The following is a 24,674-nucleotide window of genomic DNA, read 5'->3' as shown; positions in this document are numbered from 1 at the left end:
GAAGATCTGGGTGTTTGAGTTCCTATTCAGACTGACTGAGAAAAATTTCTTGTCTTTTTGTTGTGAGGGCGCTTACACTAGATGAATAAGGAAAGAGAGAGGGTATAATGAGTTTCGGCTTTGTATAAGAACTCAAACTCCCAGATCTCCTCGGATATCACATAACACAAACAGGTCTGGTCTTAAGTTTAGCTTGTTTTTTTGTTTGGAGATCTGGGAGTTTGAGTTCTTATTCATAGCCGAAACTCGTAATATGCATTATACTCTCTCTTTGCCTAATCGTCTAGTGTGAGTGCCCTCACAACAAAAAGACTAGAAATTCTGTGACAAACTGACAATAAGTTTGTGATGCTCTCCGTCTTAGAAATCGGTTAAGATTTTAAAAGTTGTGTAGTGTATGCCCAGCTTTAGGGTATAAGCAGGAGTTTGGATGGTAGTGTCATGTATGAACAGCAGTAATTTTTGGAATGCTAGTATAGGATGTGAACAGCAGTTGGGATCTCAGCCTCCTCTGTATGAACCTAGAACTGGCCTGCTCAAACTGCAGGTGTTCTCTGGGCCTTCCCTTAAAGAAGGTGGGGTGTCCCAGGGTGGGCTTTATAATTGTAGAAGAAGAGTGGAGGGGGTAGAGGGAGAGAGCATAAGAGAACATATGCTCCCCCAGGCCCAGCAGAAGCAGCAGCTGTGAGGCAGTGATTTATGCGTTTCTTAGAACTGTTACATTTAATCAAACATGCAGAGCACTGTGAATGTTAAAGATGTTCCACATAAAGCTGCAGTTTGATCTGTTCACCAGAACCCAGCCAGAGCTGGGATGTCACCAGCAAAGAGCATGTTAATCATCATTTAAACAGATTGAGGAAGATTATGAAAGCAACAAAGAATTAATGTGCATGGACTGTAGAACATTGTAATACTAAACATATTTCACCTCCAAGCATGGACTATTGGCTCTAGAGGAGGACAGGATAGAGGGTGAAAAACTTAAGGTCTGGATATGAGAGAGCAAGAAAAGAGGAAAAGTAAGACAGGCTTGGAACAAAAGACAGAGAGCAGAAGAGTGTGTGTGTTTGCACTCAGTACTTTGTGCTGCCAAGTGGAGTGTTTTGAATAAAAGCATCAGCAACACTTCCTGTGAAATGACAGTTTAATTAAATGTCTCTGGTCCTGTCTACCTGAGCTGATGCCCCTGGAGTAGTGCTCAGAACAGCACTGGGCTCTTTTGTACTGGATGACATATTTGTTCATGTACTCACCTTGCCCCTAAATATCCAGAGTTTAGCTTAAAAAATAGTGGCTGGTTTTTGGGCTGTTCTTGAAGTGAGTCATCTTGTACTTGTGGACACATGACTGGACCTTCATGTCTGTGTGTGTGTTGATGTATATGTTAATGTGACTTCATATATGTATGCGTTTCTGTATGTGTGCTGCTGAGAGATGGGGACTGGATATATATATTTGCTCCAGGTGGACTCCTCTAGTGGTCTAGAGACTAATGGGAGCAGGTGGAGCAGGAACTTTGGTCCTCTTTTGAAGTGCTACAGGCTGCTAGTGCTCCACACAGCCCCTTTATCCTTAGTGAGACCCCAACAGCCCCCACCTTTCCCTCTGCCACCCTGGCCTGAAACCCTATCTCTGCATTTGTGCACTCTGTGACCAGGATATGTGTGTGAGTATGTGCATGGGTTGTGTGGGGTAAGAGTGCGCATGTGTGTGTATGGGTTGTGAAGCTTATGGCTTTACTGGTCCTCTCACTTAAAAATTCTCCCAGATGTTGTGCCATCTATCATGGCTGCCTTTTTATAAACATTTGCACTCTCAGATTGTGTGCTAAAAAGCCAGCTTTGTCTGCAACTAGAGCTATTAAATCAAAGGTAGTGCTTATTTTTTTATTTTTTTGTTTTACTGTTTTGTCTAATTTCTGTATTCTTTATGTCTGGCCCTTGACTGCTCAAACATGTTTAGACATCACCATGCTAGCATTGCTGCATGTGTTTGGCCATTAGCAATGTATGTCTCAGTGTCTCAGTACACCTACCCTACCTTTCTCTCAGCCCAAATAAGTTCTGTTCACTGGGAAGGAACTAATGTCAGAAAGCATGCAATGTCTGCACTGACAGTTGTCTGAGCCTGCAAATACAGCTCGTCACTGTTAGCCTTCATCCACTTATGTAAACAACTGTGTGTGGGTGACCTTTTTCTTGGCCTTCAGCCCTGGAGGAGCAGTGCACCATAGCTGTGTAGCGTTTTTTGAAGGTTACAGATGTTTTTCCGAATGTCTGCTACTCTCATTTTTTCAGCCAGACAATATAAGATAAACGCTTATTATGTGCCACATCCAAGCTTTGTCCCTGCATAAAAATACATATGTAATTTTTTTACACTATTCATTTAGATTTTTATTGTCTCTAGTGCCAAGAATTCATTGTCTTGTTTGTGCCCATGTTTGACGTTTTTTTTTTTTAGAAATTTGGTCCTCTTTTACCAAGCGCTGCAGCTGGGAATGGATCCATTTCTGTGAAACCAACGGAAAGAAGGAAAGAGGGTAATGGTTTGTCATGACTAATATTAGGCATGTCAGGCAACATTTACGAGAGACCAAGGGAATGGTTTGAGTGTTCTTTATTCCAAACAATAGGCCATTAGTTGAATTAGTAAGGTATGTATGCATTGGACTACTTAGAACACTCTCACAGAGCTTAAGGGTAGAGGAGTGTGGGGAAGCTAGGCCAAGCTCAGCCACTGCACTGATCACGCGCCTAGCAAGCTTAAGATCAGTGTCATCTTGAGGAGCTCACGTTGGTACTTGAGAGTGTGAACAGAGGTCCTTCTGGGTCAGTGCTGGAACTTGTGTAAGGCATAAGCATAGGCAGAGCAGAGAGAGTCTGAGGTAATTGCCACCTTCACAGCTCATAGCCTCCAAAAGGGGGGGAGACAAGATTATACTACCTTTTAATTATTTTTAATTCACATCATGTCTGAGCCACATACTGAAATTCTGCTGATGAAATTTGTGATTTTGTAGGAGCTTAATTCATGCATCCTCTCAAGGTGAACTGTGGGGTTTGACCCAAGTGGACTACATGCTGTCTTATCATCAATACTTATTTCTGAACAAAAACATGCCCCACACCCCTCTCTCTCTCTCTCTTCAAAATCTTAGATTTTTTCCCCCAGTATCCAGAGCAAGCTTTTTTTATGGCTCTGGGAAAATTAAGTCCCCTCTCTCTCATTGTATAAGGCCCACTGGACTGGCCACTGCACATCTGGAAAATTTTGATCTTGCTTGTCAGCTACTGGGTGTAATGCTATTCCCAGGGCAAGGGATTAATTTCCCACCAAGGTGCAATTCATTTTTAATGTTTGTCAGAAAGACGCTCAACGAAGGCCTTATACAAGAGCTTGAGCTACCTTTTTGAAGAGTTTCCTGACTGCTGCCTCATTGTTGTGAGTGATTGTAAATGAAAAATATGGATGAAAGTCATTTGTGCAATGTAATGTTTTTCTCCCTCAATGTGCCAGCTGTGACTTTTGTTTCTTTTTCATTACTCTATAAAAAAAAAAAGCTCATGTTGTTTCAGTACACTTTTCCCTCAGCCTGAAATAAGCATGTGAAGCTGAGTGCTGCTGCTCCATGAACTGTATGTGTATGCAGTAAATCCATAAATAGATGTGTGTGCATGATGACTCCTGAATGTGGCATGTGTGTGTGTAGTGGGGGGTTGGGGGGTAAAATCTCTTTAGCCTTCACCGAGGCGATGAGGCGATGGACTTACCTACCTCATCTAATTGAGTTTTGTCCTTGGATCAAAGGTTGCAGCATACCAGACAGTCAGCTCACACCCTTAAATACAATCAGAATGATTTGTCCTGTGAAATCAGCCTCCTAATAATTTGGTGTTTTTATTCTCATCAATCAGATGTTTGTGCTGTCGCAATCACACTAAAGGTTTCTAAATGTTGTAGATATATATTTCTTTCATTTTTATTTATTTATTTGAAACTGCAGTGTTTTGTGAAACATTTTTGAAGACTAGAGAGAATGCACTGGACCATATATCAATAATAAAATAATTAACAGAATGTAAAACACAGATTTTTGTGCTACTAGCTTACTTTTAGTTGAAGAGTTAAAAAAGTAGTGTAATTTTTTACAGCATAAAGACAAGAGGCAAACAATTTCAACAAGGCAGTTTACTGATCAGGCAAACAGGAGAATTGTTTTAGGAAACCAAATTAAGACATGTATATAACACAAGTGCACACTCACTTCACGCACTCGTGCATATTCAGTTTTAGGTTAGGAAAGACATGTAATCTGCTAAAAACATGTTTTCTAAAATGACGTTTTTTTTTAAATATTCAGGTCCAAAAAGTGTTTGGGGGGGAAATCATAAAATCACCTATATATATATATATGCACCACAAGCAGCAATCATAGGGGTCCAAGCACTATCAGTCTTCATTAGCATTTTAAGTCTCTTAAGTCTCTTTAAAAATGATAAGTTTTTGATGATTATTAATATTTACTGTCATACCAGGCTCTCAAGATGCAAACTTAACATTGCTTCAAGTTGTCCCTTGCTTTGGCACTGACAGCTCAGGCGGGATTTGAACTGAGCACCTTCCTACTAGAAGGGAGAAGTTTTCATGGTGAGCCACAAGTGGCCCATGTCAACGCTGCATTTTTTGCGACAATTTATTGGTAGGAAGCAATAAGGAAACAGACACCATTTTAGGAAAAACTACTGTTGTGATTACTGAGCAATATAATAGAACATTAATTCACAGTGCACCCTCTTTTTGTCATTATGTATAAATGTTTCAAATTCAGTTATAATCAGACAGTTGCTCATGTTTTTGTAGCACTTTAAGTCAGAATAAGCCAAGTCATATCAATTTGTTCAAATATTGTTGCCACACTTGGTTAAAAGTTATGATGTTTTTAATAATTATATATCTTCCAACTCCACAGATTGTTCTAAGACAGATTTTGAGCTGATTCACTAAAAACCTGAGGAGCGGTAAGAAAATACAACCTTTCAAACAACTGTACCTTTTTATAAAAGACTTGCATTTGAAAAAGGAGAAAGCATAAAATTCAGAAATGCTCTTTGCCAAAAGATCAGTACAGTAAAGTTATTGTACAAGATTTGATTTGAAGAAATTTCAGTTGCAGTTACAGATGTGGCGTTCTCTGGTGGCCTGGAAAAAATAAAACACGTGATTCTATGATCAAGATTTGTTTAAATCAAATTATTAGCAAATCCTGTAAATCTAAGCGACATATATTTGCAAACAGTTAAGGCTCATTAAGATGTATAATTTGAAAGAATTGTGATGTCTATATTTTAATCTTAGACAGGGATAATGGTATTTTAGATTGTTGGCCGTGCAGTGAGCTTTGCAAGAGCCAGTTTAAGCCGATTGAATCCAAACGTCATACATTTCTGTAGCTGATTGTCAATGTACGTATCCAGTTTGGGAACAATAAGTGCATTGCTGACATTTATTGTCCCTTATGTCAGTATAAGCCATGTTGAACTGATTGACTCATAACTTGCAATAATACCATGCTTAAAAGGCAAAATTTTTTTAAATAATTATTGAACTTGAGATTTAACTGTTAGGCTCGGTGAAATACGTAAAAGTCATACTTTCTTTGCCACAAGATAAAAAAAAAGCCTACGACTATGTATGTTTGAAGTAGTAATTTGCATTTAATGCTGAAGTTCCCTCTGGTGGCCGGAGAATATATTGTCATTCCTGATTCTGTGGCCAATATGTGTTTGTCGAATTTCCTGGCAATTTTGGAAATACATATAATTGCAAAGGTTTAGATGTTAATCAGATGTGTAGATTGAAAACATGATCTTTTCTTTATTTCAGTCCTAGAAAGAAATTTAAAATTACATTGAAGTAAATTCACATTAGATTAAGCATTGTAGAGGCCCATGGAGACCAATTTAATAGACACTTTTCATGCTTCCTCAGGTGATTGTTTTGTACAATATTTTTAAATTTGGTTATAATCAGAGAAAGATTGGTGGATTTGTAGCCCATTATGTCAGAAAAAGCAAGGCCGAAAGAGTAATTGTTGTGTTGCAGCCATTATTTGCAATAAAATCAAGATTTTTTCAGCAATTGTTTACCTTCAGACTCCACAGATTGTGACAAAACCAAAGTTGAAACAATCTAAAACAATTCCAACTAGTTAAACAAAACTCATTTTTTTGAACGTTGAACAATTGCAGAAGAACTTTAACGAATTTTAAAAGACTTCTATTTGATAATGTCATTTTCTGTGTAAGCCATGAAATAAAGTGATTTATTTTAATCAAAGGTACAGTTTATTATCCTTGTTTTTGTTGTGTAGTGCCTCATGGCCAACTGAGGTCAAACTTTATAGGCTATTAGAGATTGCCTATGTGGATACGTGATACAGTTTTTGTGTTGATTGGCCAATGCTAAGCCCTCCAAATGCCTGTTGAAATCTTATTGGCCAATGGCAGCCATATTTTTTCAATGATTGATTTGTTCTTAACAGGTCACTTATAAAGTAGCTTAAAGTAGTTCATGCCTAGAATAAGTAATGTAGAATAAGCCAAGGATTACGTAGAAGCCAGAATTTTGACTCTAGGCCTCATGGTTCAGGAGATATGGGCCAAAACGTAAAATGTTGCTCAGGCCAGTGGGGTTCACTTTGCTTGCCTGAGTAGTGGGGGAGGTACTACACCTACCCTGCAAGTTTAGTGTTTGGATGATATTAATAATAATAATAAGAAGAAGAAAAGATCCTAGCAAAAGCAATAGGGTTCCATACACCTATGGTGCTTGGACCTCTAAAAACTGGAAGCCACACTGGCAGGATCTCATTAGTGCATGCATCTTTGCACTCCTGTTTGAATTGGAAGCACCCTATTTTGCTAGTAATAACTCGTTTGTATCATTTTTCCCTTCTGGAACTGCAATAGTATTGTTTTCTATGTTATAATTACACATTGCTGTATGTGTATTCCATCATACTGCATATGGTCGTATGACAAGTATGGTGTATTTAGCTTTTGTTGAATGTATCCTTGCTGTTGTAAAAAAAGATGTTTATTTGGGAGACAAAACCTATTAAATTCTGTGTGTGTTTTTATATTTGGTAAAGATAATAAAAGCACCACTGAAATTTATACATTTTTGGAGTTAGGAGATATAAGCAGTATGTGTGTTTCTTTAAAAAATTGCTCTTAGTTCCACATTGCTGTTCAGAGTTACTGATTCACCATAACCGATAACTGCAGTTAAGATGCACTCTGAGACCAGCAGGTAGTTTTCTGTGCTGGTAGCAGAACAAATTGGTGTCTCCACGGTTGAGAAAAGATATCAAAACATGGGGCAGTGTGGGAGGAATGGGAGCCTGTCTGTTGCCCAGTCACATCCACACTTTCCCATAATCCTTCATTCCCTCCTCCCACTGTTGAGCAGAGCAGTGGTTCTCTGCTGACTCTTCAACAGGGCAGAACCATTAAACCCCCCTGAGCACCTTTCTCAGAAACAGGGTGGTGGGTTGAAGGGGGCTAATGGTTAATGCGCTGACGAAAGAGAAAGTCTTTAGTGGGAATAACTGATAGAGTGAGGGGATTAGCACTGGAACAGTGGATAAAGCTGTAATTAATTAAGCTAATTACAGAGCTCCAGTGGGGGCGTCAGGCATGATGGGGTGGAGATCGGGGGTTAGAGGGTGATTTCTCACAGTTCTCCAGGAATAAAAGGCATGTAATTAGTGGAATCACTCTGGAGGAACGCAGCAGCTTGAGCCACACTGAGATGAAATGTGACCCTCTTCTACCAAGGAACTGTGTAGTAGGGCTAGGGGTGGTGATGAAGATGTTAGGAGAGAGTGAGAAGTGTGTAAAATAGTGCCAAGAATTTAGGAATATTATTCTCTTCTCCTCTCATCTGTCCTCCTCTCTCCTTCCCCCCTCTTCTCTGTTAGGCAGTTTTATCACCCTGCTGCAGACAGCACTTCCTCACTGTCTTCTGTAATTCTTCTTGTTACCAGAGTTAGAGTTTTCTTTTTCTCTATAAACCCTTTACCTAGCTATTCATTGCCTATTTTCAGAATTTCTCATGGTCTCCTCACAGAGGTATAGAGTTCAGGGCAGAAACACAAGAGGAAGTTAGAGAGGTTAGAGCAGGGCATGTACAGTAGTTGAAGAATGTTAAGAGACATTAACCAGTCTCAGCACTGCTCTGGCCTGTAATGGGGCATGAAATGTGATCAAGGAGTTTAAAGGCTAAAAGTAGCTAATTCATGCCCTGTTGGGCCTCAGTGGGCCAGAAAGTGTTTTCTCAACCTTCTGCTTTGTTATTTCTTTCCCTCTCCCTCTACCTGTCCTTCTCCCGTTCTCTCTCTCTCAGTCTGTATTGGCTTGCTAGATGTGCTGTCTGCCTCTACAGGCCTGTACTGTCAGTTCCGCTTAAACTGGCCAAACATTGACCTGTCCTTTATGGCAAAAACATTAAAACAGGCAGAGAAGGAGTGTGAGGGAGACTGTGTATGTAGTGTATGATTAATCAGTGATGAATAAGCTGTGGTAGCAACTTCAGTGCCAAGTCAAATCAAATGTGAGACCGTTAGTTACATGGGGTTGATATTAAATATGTACAAAATAAAAGGCTGCGTTAGTTTAAATAAGGCACTGGGTGGTGAATAGATGGAGCAAAAGCATGTGTGTGTTGGTGAGGCTGTAGGTACAGCTGCACTGAGAAGAGCATCATTAACTGGTAAAATCAAAGGGTCTTCCAGTTAAAGACACTGGGCTGCAGATGGTTAAGAAATGGAGAACTATCCATGGACAACTGAAGAATCTTCCTACTTTCCTGCTGTGCTGCCCTGGCTTCTAACAAGCCTTATTTAGCAGGTTAGAGGAGACATTAACATTAGAACATTTTAAGAATCATGTCATTACACATCCATGTTAAATGCTATTTTCTATCAGCCTGGTAATGTTTGTTTTAGTGTTATGTTAGAACCAAGCTAATGGTGGTTAATTTTAATAGCTTTTCTCTAGAATAAATGCATACATTTGAAGCTCATAACAGGCATTTAAATAATACTGCCTGAATGTTAATGGAGCGTGTTAGCTTAGCTGTATGCTCAACTCACTCTAGTGAGGTCAGAATGTGATCCAGGTAGCACACAGAAAGCCTGTCAACATCAAGATTTGGTCACCAAAAGAAATTAAATGTTTGCCATGTGTGACAATACGTTGTTGTTTTATTTTGTTCTATCTGTCAGAGACATCTGTTTGTGAACTTGCAGCTGCAAGGTTGAAAGTGAGAAGGCTGGGCAAGTGGCTCAGTGTGACACAACATCGAGCAGCAGAATCTAACAGCCTGTAAAAAAGAAAATACTCTAGAACAAGCGAACTTACCGTTTCACAATTTCTTGGATAGTAGATACAGTGACAAGTAATGTACATGTAAAATAGCAAGGATAATACAGTTTTGTTTATTTAAATGGCAGTTTGACGAGGGGAGAGATTCACACACTCAGGAGCTGGGCCAAGTGTGTGCATGTGTGTATGTGTGCATTTGTCTCTGTGTGTGTACAATATATTTTAGCGTCCCGCTATAGGCTGGTGTTGGCCTCTAGAAGCTTATGAGGCGTGGCATGCTGGCAGAATCTTGGAAAGGGTGCGCCCTCCTGAGTTTGTGTTGTTTGTCGTTCATCAATTAAAGATTTAAATTAAAGATGCATTTCTTGTGTTTTGTGTCGGGGAGTGGGTTTAGTTAATGTGGGTTGGTGGTCACAGTGAGGGTGCTTTGTCTGTGCCTTTTCTCTGGTTTAAATCTTGAGTACTTCTTGCAGCAGAATCATGGCCGTGTGTCTTATGTATATATATTATATAATATAAATATATTAGAGAGAGACCGTTCAGTATTTTTAGGGTGAATCGCGAATCATTGGCCGATAGCCTATACTAATATAGAGCGGGGCTGGACTGTTAAGGCCCATTCTCAATGAAAATGAAAAGTATTTTTTTTTTTTCAGCCAAAAAAAAAATAAATGAATGCAATGTTAATGCAGTGGGACCTTCACACCAAGTCTGAAGCGTTTTTCTGTCTAAACACACTGAATTCTTTTTTTTAAACACTGCAACTAAATGCATACACTGAAAACATCTCATTCTGCAAAAAAGACAACATGGGAAGTTCCACCTCTGACAAGACCTAGCTGAAGCTGCATGATGAGCATTTCTGCAGGTATTTCCACAGGTCAGTGGGGGAGTTTGAGGCTCTGCTTCTGCTTGTTGCTCCTCTCATTAAAAAGGAGTGAATGATGTCCAGTTAATTACAGTTGCTGAAACACTGAAATCGCCATCATTCATAGCCTTTCAGCTCTCGTCCGCCATATATTGTTTTCAAACTCTACGTCTTTAGTCAGCGTTTGCTCGTATAAGCTTTTTTGCTCTGCTACAAGAGTTCTGTCGGCATCCTTGGTGTGAAAGATGGCAATAATATATGTGTGTTAATTTTCAAAACTTGACGTGCATTTTTAGGCCTTTAGTCCTGTAGTCAAAAGGTCTATATTTTCATCTAGCGTTTGAACAAGGAACAGCAGGGTCTTGTGACCAAGGAGCCTTGCGCCGGGCTGTAGCAATCCTTAAATATATGGCTCATGTGTTTTATATCACTGATCAGATCTCAGGATTGACTAAGTAAGAGAAATGTCAGCCGATCACCAACTGCATATTTGGGCTGAAAATCAGTCATTGCCAATACATTGTACATTATACATTTATACATTGTACATTTTATTTATATATATATATATATATATATATATATATATATATATATATATATATATATATATATATGAGAGAGACTCATGTATAGATTGAGCGTGTTTGAAAAGTAGTGAATTAATCTCCTACACTTGTGCCTATTGCTCACTTTCATGCTGCCTGCTTTTCCTCTAGACCTGTTCATACTTAGACACTCTGTAGAGAGGTAAACACCTCTGTTTCAGACACAAAGAAGACCAGCAGTAGTCAACTACAGTGTCTTCTTAAATAATCTTCTGTTGTTTGGAAACAGAGAGAGAGAGAGAAAGAGAGAGAGGGGAGAGAACTTTGATTCCTTTCCTTCCTGTGTATAAATCGGTAGCATTAGCAGCAATTCTGTGTGCCCTTGTGTGCGTGCTTGTTTGTGTCTCTGTGTGTGGTTTGTAATAGGTGCAGCTGGTGTGTGCAGAGGCAGCAGGTAGCTATTTGGGCCTGGTAAGCTCTGTTTTTGCCCTGGGCATCCAGACACCCTAATGGGCAACAGAGTGCCCCACCAGCTACCTACAAGAGTCAAATGATGCCCCCGAGAGAGGGTTGGTGGGAGGTGGGGAAGAAGGGATGGAGATGGGAAACAAGAAAGAAAAAGCATGCAAGATAGATGAGTGTGGCAAGCAGAGAGAGGCCATTGCCCTTAAAGGACTTGGTTTGTTTGTTTAATTCAGAAAAGAGCAGTGGAGACTGGTGGATCTGCTCTGCTTTATAGATTCTCCTGCTGATGAATGAGTCCACTAAAGCTTGCTCTGTGTATGTGTGAGGTAAAGGAAAAGTAAGTGATTTAGCACTTAATTTAGCCTTCACTACATGTCTCTCTCTGTTGACCTGCTGCACCCACCCTTAACCCAGGTGGTCTGGGAATGCAGTACATTTGGGGAGTGATGAGCACCGTACGCCTCCTACATTCATGCACAGAGAGACACAACACCAGGGTGAAGACTGAACTCCCTATACTCACAAACAGATGTACAGATGTGCAAGAACAGAACGAGGACCCTCTACGCACAGGGTATGCTTGAAACATATGCACTGTGGACTGTCAGAATTATGGCCAGATCAGAGCATCCTTGTCTGTTTGTCTTTTCTGACTTTGTGTGCTGCATGCAGTGTTGTGGGGGTCTGCATGTGTGTGCAGGCCTGAGAGGGCTGTGTGTGTCTTTTACTGAGGGAGCCAAGGGTGTGTGTGTGAGAGAGAGAGGAAGAGAGTCGATCCTAACTGATGACAGAAACAGCTTAAGCTTAAATAAACAAACATTACTCACCACCTCTCTCTGTAGGTATTATAGCACTTGGTGAAAGGTAAAAACTATGTTTTTGTAAGACCCATGACTTCTCAGCAAATGCATTTTCTGCTTTCTTTTATTTACATGTATTTGCCTCAAGCCAGCCGATGAAAATGCGCACAATTTACACTCAGTCACGTTTCACATAGACATATGAAATATGTAAAGCTGACTGTGAAAAAAATGCACTCAGCTTAAATGATTGCAATCAGCTTAAATAATTGGGATCATCAGGGAATTGTGTAATACTTGTGACAGGCCTACAGTAAGAGAGGGTTTTGAGTAAGTGGCATCAGCAGTTTTTGTGATAATATTCTGGGTGCAGAGCAGACCCTCAACATGGCCACGGTGGTAGTTGGCTGGTCTTGTACCAAGATAAATCTCCCTCTGAACTGTGTGTGTGTATAGCACCTCTCTATCTCATTCCCAAAGAGATTTTAAAGCTATATCAGTGCTTCCACAGGCCTTGTAATAGAAGTGTTCCAGCTACATGCCAATTATACCTCCCACCTGCCCCTTCAGATGTGTGACCTTTCCTGAGTTTGATAAGAAGCAGGCATGAATTGGGCCATTTCTTTAGGACCATTCTTCATGAAATTTACACACAATGTAAAGGGCAACAGGCATTTTCAAATTGTCAAAAACTGAAAAATGACAAAAATTGAGATACAAGGTTTTCTTTCGACAACAGCGATATGGTCCTTCTGCTATTGTGGCTCAGGACAGTTGCTGTATAGTCATCGACCCACCCCACCCCTTCTTCCATCTCCTCCCAGAAGTCTGCAGGGCAATGGGGTATTCCCCCTAGCTCACCCCAGTCACTAGTTGCCAGATTGATGGAGCAACTTAGAATGCAGGGAGTTGGGAGTTTCCTCAATTATGCCAGCAATAAAACTCACTGACTCTGACTCCCTCTGCATCTTCTATCTGTGTAGTTACTGAGCCCTGTGTGCACTCGACCCTTACCTACAATTTTTCTCCTCCTGGGTCTTTTCGTCTCTGCCTACTGAAAGCAAAGAGGTTTTTGTGGAGTGAGAAGTGGAAGGTAAAGGAGAAGTTTAAAGCTTTAGTGATGTGTCTGAGTGAGGGAGTGCACTACATGCACATGCATTAGCTTTATATTTTGTTAAGCAGAAAGACAGAGAGAATCCAAGAATACTGCATTCCTTTAAATCAGATCCTGCTTCTCACCTTTAGGATAAGTGTGTTAGTGTCAGGGTCTTCTGATGTGCTATAGCAACAGCTCAGTAAGAGGAGAAGGAGCAGTACAATCACAACACACCCCCCAACACTAACTGCAAACAACATTGACCCAACACTTAGTCCAAACAGTACAATCACACAGTGACTCTAAAGAGCACTTATAAACACAGACTCCAAATGTTCGACCCGACATTCCTACTCTAAACAGGTCCACCAAACACACTTAACCCAGGCCTGTGTGTTGGGGTTGAACTGGCTGCTTTATGGCCCATGTTTGGGGTGAGAGTGTGTGGCGGGTTGGTGTGCGGTTTGTACTGCATTGCTCATGAGTAATTACTGAGCCTGTTTGAAGTGTGCACAACTGCAGCACAGAAATGAACAACAGGCTTGAAGTGCCGAGAGTGGGAGAGAGGCTGAAAAGGAGATTCAGGTCAAATAGATTTAAGTTTGTATGTACAGTTTAAAAAATAGAATAGTACATTAAGATTCTCTCAAATGCTATATGTTCTTGAACTGTAATGACTGAACTTTATACTCCAGCAAAGGACGGGGAAAAGCCTTTGTCTTACATTTTGGTCAGCGTTTCTTGTCTGCTTAGTCCAAAGAAAGAAGCATTGTAATGCTACTGCAGCCATCTAAATGCTATCACACACCAGACAGAAAACACCGCACTGCAGAGTGGAGAGTATGAACAGTGATATCACATAGTAAGCATCATAGAAAATGTACCAGTAGCAAAAAGGTACAAGGTCAAATAAGTTATAATGTGACTAGGATAGCATCAGTAGCTGAGGTGAAATCAGATGCTCAGTATTATTCTATTTATCTTAAGAACTTCAGATTGACTGTGTTTCTCAGTGTGCATTTTATATCACATCATCTACTATGGATTTGTCACCTGGGTTCAGTGCTTAAAATAATAACACTGTGTCGTCCACGTGATGCATCTGGCATGTGGTACCCTGTAACCGTAAAAGTCCTATGTGCAACTGCTTTTTCAGTGGTTTTCAATATAATGTAAATCAAAATAATATAACTTGAAATATCAAATCTGATTGCAATGCCTATCTCTAGTACACACAGGCCCAAGTGTGGGCCTGTGTGCAGATGTGAAACAGTCTAATGTAGGATAGTAGTTATTCTCTGTGGTATATGCTCCACTGTTTGTGTTTTAGAATTTTTCTCCCTGCTTGCATAGTCTGTAATGAAGGCTGGTCCAGAGTGTCATGAGAGCTAAGTCTGTGCTGATCAGTGTCCTGCTGTTTTTGTGTAAGCACTGAAGCAGAAGGGGAAAAGGGAGTAGATAACAGGTAGAATTATGTGGTAGAAGGGCAAGGGTGATGGGGTTAAATAACAGTGAACTGTATTTGTGTGTGTGTGTGTGTGTGTGTGTGTGTGTGTGTGTGTGTGTGTGTGTGTGTTTATACACAGTAGTGTGCAGAATTTTTTTTTTTTGTAAAACATTTTATGCAAAACATTTATCTTGACGTAAATTGTCTTGTGTATATTTGTGTGTGTGTGTGTGTGTGTGTGTGTGGGTGTGTGTGTAGTGCCACATTCTTTTGAAATTTTTGTTTTGTTTTTGACTCTTAATTTTGTCCCATCCCTTTCTGCTTCTCTGCTCCTATCATATACTGCTTTAAATTGAATGTGGGAGTCTGTATGACATTTTCCTGTTCCTGGTGACATCACTGCCCCCGTGTGGCAGCTACTCATAGACCTGCTAAAGGGGCAAGGAGAGACAGAGAAAGATGAAGATGGAAAGAAAAGGAGGCACATGCATCTCTGCTATGATGAACTGCTTCATAAAAGTTATATTTTGGGATGGATTAATACCAATACTAGTATCAGGTATCAGTCTGATACCATGCTTATTCACTTGTGCTCTTACTTATAAAAAATACTAATACCAACATTCCAGTATCAGATGGTAACGTGTGCCGAGTATATGCTGTCACACTAATGAACAAATGCAGTGAAGGAGGATCACACAGTGAGGTGTTAACAGACTCTGTGACAGTTGGACACAGTCACTGGTCACTTTAAACATTCTGCCTTGGCAAATCGCCACCAGACATACGCTGCATGATTTTAGCCCAATTTTAAACACACACAATCACATTCACAACCACTTCCCTAACACGGATGGAGACATCTGAGGCAAAAAGTCAGCATTTGCTACCAAGTTCATATATGCCAAATTTACTCTGTTTGACTGAATATAATAGCTAGGTAATTAAACATTAATACTGTGATTTGTTTTTGTAAAATAGGCTGTAGAGAGATTGTCTTATTGTGTACTTCACACATGCCTGACTTTAACTTCAGTGCACAGTGTGCCTTATTTAAAATTGTCTGTAGCTGTCTGTAGGGGCTGTGTTTGACATCGCACGCCAATCAGACCGCTTTCGTACAGTGTGACTAAATAGACCATAGGCTTTGCTTTGTCCATACACAATGGTCTATTTAAACAGACAGTGTGAGCCACCAAAGTAAGGTTTCTAAAATCGCACAATCTATGTCTGGATTCAGAGGACATTTAATCACAGCTCCACCAGACAAAAAGACTCTGAGAAGACATAATACTCGAAACGTGACCTCCTTGTATGCGTTAGACTCAGATGTGATTCCTGCTGTCACTGTGTTACAGAGTCTGTTGTTGAAAGAGACTGACGAGGAGCAAAATTATAAAACTTACAGCTGTACAGAAGCACTTTTCTGACAAAGCCCACTCTTATCCACTGCAGCGCTACTTGATCTAAGGTCACTAATGTGGCATAGCTAGCTAATGCACTTTGTTTAAAAAAAAAGCTAGATTTTAGTGGTTTATCTTTTAAGGTACATTGTACTCATGTACACTAACAACTACTTAAGTCTAAGTAGATTACATAATAGAGGTTCGGACTCTGTATTGGCAAGTACTAAAAATATGTACTCATACTCGTTCTGAAAAAATTGTATTGATGCATCCCTAGTTATATTAGTGTACTGAAATATTCTAAAGTGTCATGGTTTTGACTTTCATGAGTTTTTAGACATAGCAAAGGTAATTGAGAATCCCTATTTGATTTTATTTTTATTATTATTTTTATTTTTATTAGTCTTACTGCCCTTTCTATTTACAAGACTACCTTTTGATAAAGAAAATGTGGAAGCAAATTGGAATGAACCAACAGAGGCCATAGCGTTCCTGTAGTAGTTCTACGTAAGGCACTGCAATGTCTTCTAGACTAATAGAATGAGACAAAAAGAAAATCTTTGGAATTGCTAAAATGTGAAGATTCTCTTTTTGTCTCATTCCAAAATGAAGAGTAGTGTGTGTATGTGTGGGTTCGAAGGGTACAAAGAGAGAGAGGGAGAGCTCAAGAGTAAGGATGTGTTTTTTTTTTTTCTGATTGCATGGTATTTAGCTTGTTAAAAAATGCTGAAGAAGAAATCTGTTATTGAGGCCACTCAGACCAGCATTGCAGCGGAGATTCTTAAGTCATACACACTCTCACGGTCACTCTCTCTCACGCACACACACTCTTGCTCTCTCTCACACACACTCACACATTGACTCACACACAGCCCACTCTCTCTCTCTCTGTCTCTCTCTCTCTCTCTCTTTCTCTCTCTCTCTCTCTCTCTCTCTCTCTCTCTCTTTCTGTTTCTCTTTCTCTTTCTTGCTCTCTCTCACACACATACAAAACATGCATTTTTTTAGGCTAAGTGGGAAAAATTTAGGTTGTGTTTCTTGTGCGTTGTGTGTATGTGAGAGAGAGAGAGTGTACACCATTCTCTAGAGTATCTGGGTCTGTTTAAGCGCTACAGATGCTGAAAAATGTCCAGCACTGTGAACTCCTCTCCAAATAAATATTTACTGATTATGATCTGTCAAACACTCTACGGCTCTTTATTTACTTAAATAAACCTTCACCATGCTGGTTCTTTCTGAATGGCTTATGTGCATTATGTATGTGGTGATGTGAGTATGGGGGTGCTGTGCTTGCCAGAGTGTCCAGCAGGTTCTTCATTCTGCTAACAGAGTAATTAAAATGTGATTATTAATGAAATTTGCTTTTAGAATACTGAGAACAGATTTCTTCTGCGCTCCCCCTGCAGTTTCATCTGCAGATCTGTATGAGTGAAGATCTTGGCACTGATGAGATCCAAGTCAGGCTTTATTTCAACTGTTCAAAACCGCTTGTTTATAGTCATTTTAATCGATAAATTTTGAATCAATAATTTATAAATTATACATATAAATGAATATGAATGTGAATGAATCATGTCGTTTGAGTATGTTCTGTAGGTTAGTGTTTCTAGACAGTTCATACTCAATTTTAACTTTCTTTGAAATTGATTTTCAGTGGGTTGCTTCTCTTGCATATTGCCTATAGAATGAAATCGTAAATAATACCATAAACCAAAAAGCCTGTCATGTGTAGCATGCAAAGCAAGCATTTTGTAATTGCGGTTGTATTTCATGACTGTCCTCATTGGACCTGACACTGAAGTCTAGTCTTCATTTTTAACCTTGCAAATTTAAAGCAGAGATATTTTTCTGAGTGTACGGTGATTTAAGCTGGCTGACCCCTCTTGTTGGTGTTATAACTCAAAGCAGTTCAGGAGTGATTATACCTCCCAGCACTTGCAGACCTGCTTACCTCATGTCCTCTTTTTAAGACGTGCTGGTATTTGCTGATTTGGTATACCATGGTTGTGAACATGACAATGTTATTATACACACTTTAAAACACTGCCACTACATTTTAGTCAGAAGTTGCAGTTTCGCTGGAGATTTTTGATACTCAGAACAGTTCTGATTTCACAAACATATTAATACATGTATGTTTGCAGTCACAAATTGTGCAAATATGAATTAAAAGGCATGAAAGCACACTAAACATAACCCTACGTAAGAATATAGTTTTGTTTAACTGACATGGCACATTGGTAATGGGCATTAACAAAGATTAGTACTACTGTTAAAGTTTCTATATTAAGCATTGTTATATCATGATGTACGATTGTTTGTGGTAAGATCCAGAAATGGCTGGTGTATCCTGTACATTATTTCATGTTAGTGCCTTGTTGTATGTTTTGTAGAGTATATGTACTACACTCTTAAAAAGGATGGTTCTTTAAGGGTTCTTTCGTGAAGAAAATGGTGCTGTATAGAACTATGAACACTTAAAGAACCCTTTGCCTGATTAAAGGGTTTTTTGTCTGTGTGTGTGTGTGCTCTAAGGTCAGTACGCTGGCGCAATACGGCTGCCGCTTTACATCGGTTTTTGTTTGTTTTGTATTGTTTGTGTGTATGTTTTGATGTTTCCCTGCTGGCTGAGGAGTTTGCCATCATATTCACTGAGATAGCGTCCAAGAGCAGTTTTCCAACTGTGGCTCAGAGGCTTCTTGGGCTGGCTGTTTGGGTGATGCTACATCACAGCTATGATGCAGCCTGGACCAGCTGCTTGAGTGACGCTGTATTGCGGCTTTGAGGCTCTCTAGACCAGGGACCAGATCGACGCTACATCGCAGCTGTGGGGCTGCCTGGACTGGACAGTGTTCAGCTGTATAAGCAGCGCTACGCCACAACTACAAGGCCTCTTGAGCCGGCTGCCTAAGCAACGCTACATCGCAGCTATGTTGCTGCCTGGGCCGGCCGCTTGGGTAACCCTATATTGCAGCTATGAGGCTGTCTGGACTGGTGGTGTTCAGCTGCATGAAAATGCTACCCCTTCGTGGCTAAGGACATTGTCGGCTGTCAAGGCTTCCTGAGCCGGCCTGTGTGATGCACCCTAGTGGCGGTGTGAGACTTTCCCCCACAGCTAAAGACTCTTTCTGGGCTAGCAAAGTGACTCTATATAGTGGTCAGTGGAAAACAGTGGAATACAACACACACGTGTACAATATAGTTTGTTTATGTACATGATATGTTAGGGTTTGAGTTGAGTTTCTGTTAAGGTTTGAGTTATCCCCTTATGGACTTTCTGGGACAGCCTGGAGGCCCACTATCCCAAAGTGGATGGGGGATTTGGTGGGTGGGTGGTTTGTCAGGGAGTATCTAATGCATGGAGATAAAATCAGCCACAGTGAGACCCTGCTGCAGTTCAGCGGCAGGTGAGCCAGGAATTCCTGTTATCTATTGTATATCTCTCTCCCTTTCTCTTTTGCTCTCTCTACCCATTGTGCTTTTTTCCCCCCTACTCTCTCCGTCTCTGATCACGCCACTACTTCTACTTCTCCTCTTCAGGGAGTGATCATTAACCCTTTAATGTCTTAAAAAAAAAATCAGCAAAAAGCCATTTATTACTGCCATTTAATCTGCTCTTCTGCTTTAATAATGTAAGCAACATGCAACGTCTCTATCCCATTTTTGCATTTATTATTATATATAAAACACTTGATCCAACAAAGGCAAAAAAAGTTTTCTTTTGCCTGTGTGTCTTAAACTACCTTCAGCAAGTAAAACCCGAGTAAAAATATGCTTCACGTTTAGAGTTGCTTTTTATTGTTTCTCTATTGGAACAAGTCAATAAGACCTTTAGGGGCTCAAATATCATTCGGAATGTGAACTCATGCTCACTCAGAAATTATCCCAGTGCATTCAACAATAAAAGCAGTTTTGTCGTCCTTTTCTATAGTAAAATAAAACACAGTAGCACCCACAGTTCTAGTTCCACATGCTGATCCATTTCGCTATGCCCAGTGTGCTCACACTTGTTAAAACTACTCTTGGGCCATATTTTAATAAATTAAAGACGACATCACCAAAATGTTTGAATGTGTCACTGACAGGTTTGATGTGGTTAAGGAACTGTATGAGAGCTAGTGTTCCTTTTGGTGTAGGTGCAGTGGACAGAGGGAACAGCTGTAGCCTATATTCCAGTTATGAATATGTTTCATTTTCTTAGATCTTATAAAATGATTCATTTAAGGTTTATAATTTTTTGTTAGTGGTTAAACCTACCTGAGTGTCTGTGAGCCCATTTCAGTTCCATTTATCATCACAAACACATAGGCCCTCCTCTCCTCTATGTTCTGCTGGCAGAATTTCTCTACAGGTTGAATATGGGTCTGCTGTGTCCAAGCCCTGAACATAAACTGCCTTTTCCTCTTCATTCTGCCTGTGACATATATGGGCAAGAGGGCACAGTTTTCCAGAAGCACCTGGGGGAGCAGTGGCAGTAATGATAGTGCTTCAGGCTACTCTTGATTGATCTCATGCTGGATACTGTTTTGCTATGTTGTTACTGGACCCATGAGCCCACATGATGCCAGGGTTTATTTGAGCAGCTGTTCTACTTAACATTTGTGAGAGGAGCTGTGCCGTTTTGCTTTCAGTGTGAGTCTTATTTCTTGACTTTCTCTTCTGTGTCCAAGCAAAATAAATGTACACCTGTACAGAATTTATAGATCGTATTACATCACCCATCTCTAAACAGGAGAGAAAATGCTGGGCTTAACTCTGCTTCCCCTTAAGTTAAGGGGAGGATTTAGAAAGAGCTCTTCTGACTTCTCCCCTCTCCTGGAGAAGTCAGAGCTCCATTCCTGATCTCCTCTATCTGTTCATTCTCTCCAGACAGGTAGTCTTTTGCTTAGAAGTCCAGTACAAAAGGTGCTGTTTATTCCAGTATTTCTAGAAGAGAGGAAAAAGAGACGGACGCTTGCATTTATGGTTAGATGACAGGAAAGACTTTTTCCTGGCATGCATTCCGAATAATCTGTTGACATGGATGTGGCTTCTGATGGTAGTTTTGGAGTCCTGGTGACCTTAAGCCTTCACAACTCATGTAAAAGTGGCCCAAATCCAATCTTTTTCTTCATATGTGATGCAGGTATGTTATCTGTGTGGCAGTGTGAACAACAAAAACACATTGAATCTGACATTTTTAATTCCGATTTGGGACACTTTCATAAACTGAATCTGATACGTAACCGATACGTGGTAATGCAGCATAGTCTGAACAGCCAGATCAGAATTCAAGTAACATTTACGTTAATGCAGCTCAACATTCAGCATAGTTTTGCACTGCTGAGACCTCAAAAGCATTTGGTGTTATGTTTCTGTACAAACAAAATTAGAAGAGGCATATCCAAACCAATCCGTGTTTGAAGAGATTTTGAAAGAAATGGCCAAACATGGCAATAGGAGAAAGAGGCTGCAGGGTAAAAGTTAAAAGTCTGAAAGCAACGTTTAAAGAAAGCAAGGTTGCGAACCAAAGAAGTGGCCATCGTCGGACAACATGCCCTTATTACAGCGAGTGTGAACCTGGAACTTCTTATTAGCTCCTGCGATGCTGGCAAAGATTAAACTTTTTTTGCCTCCCTTACCATCCTTCTTACTCTGCATGGGGGCAAAATAAACTTTGGTCCTCGCCCAAATTCCTCACAGTTCCAGTTAAATGGAACTTTTTTCCAGTCAACTGCCCTAACTGTAGATGGGTATTTTCAGGTGAGTAGCTGTTTTTGTCTTTTTTTTTTTGTTTTTGTTTTTTTTAAAGCCATTCCGTTACTTATGAAGTATGCTTGGCGCTATAAACAGCTATGTTATACAGTTTTAGCAGATTTTTGGGCTGTGCAATTAATTTGTGAGAATAGTATTTAAAGCGCAATAGGGTTTATGGCAGTTGAAAAGTATGCAGAAATGTTGCAAAGTGGAGCTGTATAATTAGCAGAGCAGAAGACTGTGTCAGCAGGGTCTTTCTTTTTAGCTGAAGCTGATCTGAGGCATTATTTTCCAGAACTGTCCTTTCTTGAGTGAGAGGGAAGAAAAGAGAGGGGAAGGTTAAGAAAGAGATCTTATGACTCCTGGAGGAGTCGGAGCTCCACGTCTGTTCTCTTCTACCTGTTCATTCTCTCCAGGCAGGTAGTCTTCTGCTTAGAAGTCCAGTACAAAAAGTACTGCCTATTCTAGGGCTCCTAGAAGAGAGGAAAGAGAGGCAGGAGGGGAAATAGAAAGGCAGACTTGGCAATAATTTGCATGGTATTCCACACCCCGCTGCCCAATCTGCTGCCCCCCACTCAACAACCCCTCCCACCCCCACCATCCCATCCAACTTCTCCAGACCCCCAACAACCTTTGCTTTGGTAGTGCTGTGCCATGTCATTGTGTACCACATGCACATAGGAAGGTGCTGAACCTCAGATTGTGCATGAGGAAAGATGAAGATGAGGAATGATGTTCATTATTAGGAAGAGCTTTGATGTAGCCTTGTGGGGAAGGCCATCTCTCAGTGTCGGGGGTCTGGAAGTTATTCAGACGCTTCCAGGCACTGCAGGTGTGTTCTGTTTTCTGATCACTGTTTACTGGCTCCACCAATCATAGAGCGGCAGGGGATTTTAAAGACCTGTGACTGGTTGTTTGCTATCTCTAAGTGTTGAGGTGATAGTGTGCTGTCATAACATAACACAGAAATGAAAGGCCCTCACTGACCTTGCACAGACAGTGCAGCATAAAATGTATTTTTCTGCCCATGCAGCTGTTTGTCTGAGGGGAGTGATCTATATAAATCCCTACTGTGTTTGAAGTGATGATGTTTTGTTCCTTTGTGAGCTGACTGAAATTTTGGTTTTTGGAATCCAATTGAGCAAATGTTTATCGTTTTCTCTCTTTCTCTCTCTCTCTCTCTCTCTCTCTCTCTCTACATCTCTCTCTCTGTTTCTCTCTCTCTCTCTACATCTCTCTCTCTCTCTCACTTTTTCATTTCTCTCTCTCTCTCTCTCTCTCTCTCGCTCTCTCTTGCTCACTCACTCTTATTTATATACATTTTAGCAAAGCTGTGTTGAGACTTTGTGATGTACATATGAACCAGCAAATTACAGGGTGCTGCGATTGTTTAGCCATTGCTACTTTATCTGGTTAAAAAAATACTTGGCATCAGGGATGACATTTTCATGATTTTTGGTATTTGAATACTGATTGTTTTTTTTTTTAAATGTGTATTATTCCCAAAAAGAAATATTATATCAGTCATTTCATTCAAAGCACCAACCTTCCATAGCAGCCTTTTTCATCTATAAGGTTTATTTTTGTCATATAATCATGAACCTTTTATTATACCTTTTCATTATATAACACTATGTCATGTAGAAACATTTGTCATAGTATAGCCTAATTTACCCCAAGTTCATCAGTGGATTTTTCTATGTTAGTGCCAAGCTAATGTTGATGTATCTACAGGTTATTGAACAAAGTTGCATTCTTGTGTAGTGTATGTTTAGAATGTTTCATACACATGTGGTTTCTGACTAAAAGCACATTCTCTACTGTTCTATACTGCTCACTCAGTCAAAAACTGAACTCTACTAGAAAGGTTCTGGGAATCATATAATATATTTGAAAGACCTATAAGAACCGTATTGGCATGGTATATTTTCTGTAAAGTCTACATGTGGTGTCTACTACTAATACTGTTTGCATTCCATGGTTGCACTTATACCTGCTACATTAGACTCTTTATTTCGGGCGTCTCTGGCGGACATAGGTTGTGTCTAAAACCATGCAAAAATAAATAAATAAATAGTATGTCAAGAACAGTACACCACAAATAGAAGCTCATTCATTAGTATAGTTTGTGTAGTATGGTAGAATGTAGGTTTTGACGCGCTGTAGTCTTTCTTCACTCTGCACACATACACAAAATCGATAGCACCTTTTTAGTTGTGCATCTTCAGCCAACCCTACTGTTTTGTTTTCAGGATTCTGTTTGGTCTATAGTTAAAATTAACATGTACAGTTTCCTAGTCATTCTTTAAGTAATATTTGAGAAAGGCATTGTGTTTCAGAAGTTGACATTTTGGTTAAGAAAGTAGCTGATTGAATCACAATTAAAATGCCGAACATACATGCACAGTTGGGATCAAATCATTGTTAAATTAATTCATGATTTTAAGCTAGTGCGTATGTGCGTGGTGCATGTGTTTGTATGTGCGCTGTGTGTGGCATGGTGCAATCACTCTGAAGGCTTGCCCTTGTCTTCGTGGGTGGTACAATCCTTTGCACCATTGTAGGATCCCATCAGGCTAGCTCCTATAAACACACACTCTAGGAACCTGCGCATGTACACACACTGCTTTTTCCTCTTCCTCTGAACATACACAAGCGTAAGATAAAAGGGTGCTCTCAGCGGGTAAAGAGGCACTCAAGCACACTGTGCTCACTACTGCATGTGTTGACAAATTGGGCAGCTCAGGAGGCTCTTTATCTCCCCACACAGCCTCTGTGTCCACTGAAGCCCTCTATCCCCTAACAACCAGACCTCACCTAACAACTGTCCCCTACAAAATCACCCTCAGCCCCTGACTGACTGATCATGTATGTCCATCTGAAGATTTTTACACACTTGCAGCTTGCTCAACCCTG

General features: G+C 40.2%; 1 protein-coding gene across 9 annotated transcripts in view; it reads left to right on the top strand.

The window, feature by feature from the left end:
* The window catches only part of LOC118800430 (vacuolar protein sorting-associated protein 13B-like), a 402,625-nt gene that overhangs the window by 88,676 nt on the left and 289,275 nt on the right, over positions 1 to 24,674 (top strand). The window lies entirely within an intron of this gene.

This window comes from Colossoma macropomum, unplaced genomic scaffold (assembly GCF_904425465.1).
Source record: "Colossoma macropomum unplaced genomic scaffold, Colossoma_macropomum, whole genome shotgun sequence".
In the NCBI taxonomy this organism is placed as follows: Eukaryota; Metazoa; Chordata; class Actinopteri; order Characiformes; family Serrasalmidae; genus Colossoma; species Colossoma macropomum.
Note: the sequence above shows the minus strand (reverse complement) of the source record. Positions and strands in the feature narration are given on the sequence as shown.